Source organism: Schistocerca cancellata, chromosome 7 (assembly GCF_023864275.1).
Source record: "Schistocerca cancellata isolate TAMUIC-IGC-003103 chromosome 7, iqSchCanc2.1, whole genome shotgun sequence".
NCBI classification, from domain to species: Eukaryota; Metazoa; Arthropoda; class Insecta; order Orthoptera; family Acrididae; genus Schistocerca; species Schistocerca cancellata.
Window position 1 is genome coordinate 512050906 of NC_064632.1, and position 5069 is coordinate 512055974.

The window sequence follows — 5069 nt, forward strand, 5'->3', positions numbered from 1 at the left end:
TTGTGTGAGTCGTCCAGCTGTGCAGCGAGCTATTTAACTGTCATCCGTCAATCAACTCGAGAGTGCGTCCACATAACCCAACATTGCGAGCGTTACAGCTGTGTGCGGCTGACCGTCATGAGTGAGATCAGAGAGGTTCGCGGCGCGACCTTGTTCCGATGATGATAGACGCCTCTGCCAACGACTTATGGTCCTTTTGTTCACTGCCAGGCCTCCGTAGGTACTCAGCAAACGCCCATGAACATATGCAATGCTCTCGTCTTCCGACAAAAGGAACTCAGTGACAGCTCTCTGCTTAGAACTCACCTCCGTTACAGACGCCACTTTGAAGGCTTCTTCTAGCACCGCCACCCGTCAGAACGTCAAGAAGCTATAGGGACTGAAGTGGGAATATTCCACCATGTCCCACAACAAATTCCGCATTTATTTTGAATAGAAAACGGCTGAAAAAATGTGTTCCATGCTGACTGAACGCCCCGCGTATAAGAAAAGTTTCAGTGAAGTAATTTCTATTTTCCACACTTCTGAGAGACACAAGGAGCGAGACAACAACATTGACAACCTAGGGAGACAAAAATGGTTCAAATGGCTCCGAGCACTATGCGACTCAACTTCTGAGGTCATCAGTCGCCTAGAACTCAGAACTAATTAAACCTAACTAACCTAAGGACATCACACACATCCATGCCCGAGGCAGGATTGGAACCTGCGACCGTAGCGGTCGCTCCGTTCCAGACTGTAGCGCCCAGAACCGCACGGCCACACAGGCCGGCCAACCTAGGGAGAAATAACACATCCTCTTCCACTGTTTTGCGACGGAATGGCTCGACTAAGTGATGTAATGTAGACATTGCGATGTTAGAAATTGTTTAGAGTGTTGTCAGATCACCGAGGAAACACTACATTCAAGGCACCAGCTCAGTTTCACCGAGAAAAAACTGAATTGACGTTAAAGACACTATATAATATTGAAAATTGTATAAATTTAGACTGTGTGGTTCAATCCATCAAGTAATAACTTAGAGGACTATGGTCACTATCTATAGATAATTTGATCATCTTAGAACAGCAATATGTCGCAAATGTAATTCATGTTAAATGCGGTAACGGTGAAGAAAGGAAGTCTACACATTTGAAGCTGGCTTCTCATGATACGGTTGTAATTTTACTGTTCTTTTGAAGCGAAAACGAACAGCTGCGTCAGTGAATAGCATGAACTTGTTTGAAATATTTATCTACAGTGCCTTTCATGTTAAACATCGCTTTCATAGAAACCACACATTAATAAGCGGGAACGTTTCCACTCCTGCTTAATAACGTGCTGTGAATGGCATCAGGTCGGCATGTGCTTGGTACGTGTCCGGAGAGATGTGGCACCAGAGAAACTAAGTGCCGATGTTTTGTGGGCATGGATCTGGTGCCCGACAGTGTCCCATGTGTGTTCCGTCGGATTCATATCGGGCGAATTTGTTGTCCAATCAACGTGAGTTTCCTACAATGGTCGTAAAACCACTGTAACACTACTCTTTCCTTCCAGAATGAGATTTTCACTCTGCAGCGGAGTGTGCGCTGATATGAAACTTCGTGGCAGATTAAAACTGTGTGCCGGACCGAGACTCGAACTCGGGACCTTTGCCTTCCACGGGCAAGTGCTCTACCAACTGAGCTACCCAAGCACGACTCACGCCCCGTCGTCACAGTTTCATATCAGCGCACACTACGCTGCCGAGTGAAAATCTAACTATGGAAACATGCTCTAGGCTGTGGCTAAGCCATGTCTACGCAGTATTATTTCTTTCAGGAGTGCTAGTTCTGCAAGGTTCGCAGGAGATCTTCTGTAAAGTTTGGAAGGTAGGAGACGATTTACTGGTAGAAGTAAAGCTGTGAGGACGGGGCGTGAGTCGTGCTTGGGTTACTCAGTTGGTAGAGCACTTGCCCGTGGAAGGCAGAGGTCCCGATTTCGTGTCTCGGTCCGGCACACAGTTTTAATCTGCCAGGAAGTTTCATACTCTTACCTTGTGACACTAACAGGCATGCTGCTGGAAGATCCCACCGCCGTCGGGGAATAAATCAAGCACGAACGTGTCCAGAGGATCTGCAATAATTTTCACGCAGTCCAGAGCTATCGTGGTACCTTTGATTATTACCACAGATCTCTTGGAAGCCCAGGTAAACATCCCCCTTACGCGGAGAACGTGGCAAGTGCCATCACCCGATATCCCATAAACATCCTTCGCTCAATGAGGGGTCAAAATGGGCGATTTTGTCCGTAGATACTCGACCATTTCTGAGAACACGACGATCAACGTTTTGGAGGTAGTTTGTGTGCCTTTTGGCACACAATAAGTGTCTCAAAAGCGATGTCAAGATTGGTAGCGTCGCGGCTTTATAATTTTGCATTCTGTATTCGATACTTGTTTATTGTTTTAATTTTTGTTTTGTATTCCATTTATCCACCCACGTCAGTATACGATTATAACACGAAAGTTTTCCAATATATGTTGAAACAGCATAGTTCTTATTCCTCTACTAATTGTCTACCTGGTGAATGAATTAAAAAAGCAAAAGAATGAATGAGAAAGTTATTTGAAATTGTTTTCGGTGAAATTCCTGTAGCATATCTTGATTCAAAATTAGCTGCAAGTGCCAGTTTTCAGAAAAATGATCCATTATGCCCCGTTTGCAGCGAAGTTATGATCAACGCTTGGAATCTTCATCAACGTTACCGTTTCACTCCTGAGTAAGAGTCATTCGAAGAACTCTGACTGTAGCAAACCTGACTTCGGGCGATGTTCATGGTGTCCTTAATTTCTATATTCACACTGTTTCCACGATCGGTATCAGCCAAGGGAATGCACCGCATCTCTCTGAAGAATAAAAGTAAGATTCATATGTTAGAATTAGTATAAGTATTGACATGAGAATGAAATATGAGAATTTAAAAAATTGTAACCCCTGAAAGTAACATACACACATATTCCAGTATTGACTAAAAATCTATGACGCTATTTGTGAAACCCAGTTGGAATTTTACAGTTAACGTACAACGCCCTTGTATAGCGTTTTTTGATAACAAAAATTTGCATAATAATCTTCTACAGACATGGATATTAAAAAATAAATAAAATAAAATAACAACAATAATCGGGTTTCGAACACGGCGCGCAAAAATGTGATACCGCGACATTACCCATTACGTCAACGCTCTGGCTGAAATTATTGCGTACTAAAATGCTTATGCCTATTGCACGAACTCTGAGCGCCGTTTTATCAGAAACGATTGAGTATCTACAAATAAGACGACGCACGTGTTCTTTACTTTGACCTCTCTTCCGTTGAGCCAAGTTTCTGGGAAATCGCTGCGCGGGATTAGCCGAGCAGTCTGGGCGCTGTAGTCATGGACTGTGCGGCTGGTCCCGGCCGAGGTTCGAGTCCTCCCTCGGACGTGGGTGTGTGTGTCTGTCCTTAGGATAATTTAGATTAAGTAGTGTGTAAGCTTAGGGACTGATGACCTTAGCAGTTAAGTCCCATAAGATTTCACACACATTTGAACATTTCTTTTTTTCTGGGAAATCGAGTGATGGCACTTGCCAGGTTCTCGTCCTTAGCATAATTCTGCCCTCACCGGTTAGAGTTCTTGTACAGTACTTGTTTCGGACAGCTAGTCGACTAGACGGCTGCGTGTTCCGACATCCGACATGGTCATCGATCTGGTGCAACAAGGAAAGTAATTCTTCCACCTGACTTCACGTTTCTTGATTTCTTAATGATAGGCCCCAACTAAAAAATTGGCGAATGGGCGTTTGGTAAAAAGACTGGGACGAGAGTGTTAAGGGCCGTCGAGTCTATTAGTTTTGCCCAAATATCAGAGAGCGATTGCTGTTTCACCATGTTAAACCTAGCCGAGGCATGGTTCATTTTGTGACTGGGCATCGCCCTTACCCCACGCACTTGCAGTGCATGTCGCTTTCAGATGGCTATAAAGCTATCATTGCACATGCGGGGAAATTGGTTCCCCCAGAACTCCTCCTTTGGAAATGCATTAGACACAGGCACTTAAGTAATAACATAGAACACATAACGGAAACAACACTATACGATGCACTGAGGCACCCAGATACATGGACGCATTTGAACGCAGACGCCAACAAAATGTCAAAAGCAGATCATGACATATTCAAACAGACACATCGACACAGAAAGTGCAGCAGACGAACACAGGCCGACATAGATAGTTCGAGTAGCTTCAGTACTGACGGTGGTATGAGTGACAGTGACAACACTGACGTAACGAAGACACACAAAATACACATAGCGTAAAACACGTGAAACATGCAGAACTATGCACGTGAACATTAATCAAAGACTGCCATTAGTCCGCAGCTCGTGGTCGTGCGGCAGCGTTCTCGCTTCCCGCGCCCGGGTTCCCGGGTTCGATTCCCGGCGGAGTTAGGGATTTTCTCTGCCTCGTGATAACTGGGTGTTGTGTGATGTCCTTAGGTTAGTTAGGTTTAAGTAGTTCTAAGTTCTAGGGCACTGATGACCATATAAGTTAAGTCCCATAGTGCTTAGAGCCATTTTTCTCTGCCATTAATATCTCATTATGAATGAATTTAACTAAAAGTAGCAGTAATTAGAATGGTCCGTGGATAGAAATTGCTCTAGAATCCACGTTGATTCCGGACCCAGCTCCTGTTAAGTAGTTACATAAATAAACACTTCATTGTAAAAATGGCTCTGAGCACTATGGGACTCAACATCTTAGGTCATAAGTCCCCTAGAACTTAGAACTACTTAAACCTAACTAACCTAAGGACATCACACACACCCATGCCAGAGGCAGGATTCGAACCTGCGACCTTAGCAGTCCCGCGGTTCCGGACTGCAGCGCCAGAACCGCTAGACCACCGCGGCCGGCACTTCATTGTAAATGTCATAACATGAATGTACTATAAATTTTATATAAAGTAAGCAACGAAAATCAGACAGTATAAATACACGCAGTTTTACAAAATTAATGAGTCCGCTTCTCAATAAGCTCTAGTTTTATGCTACAAAAATGTTTTTAC

The 5069-nt window shown here is 44.1% G+C and overlaps 1 non-coding gene across 1 annotated transcript; it reads right to left on the bottom strand.

Annotated features, from left to right (window-relative positions):
• Positions 1-1602: 1602 nt before the first annotated feature.
• Trnap-ugg (transfer RNA proline (anticodon UGG)) lies at positions 1603-1677 on the bottom strand. Its single transcript has one exon. It is a non-coding gene; the product is annotated as a tRNA-Pro (tRNA).
• Positions 1678-5069: the final 3392 nt, after the last annotated feature.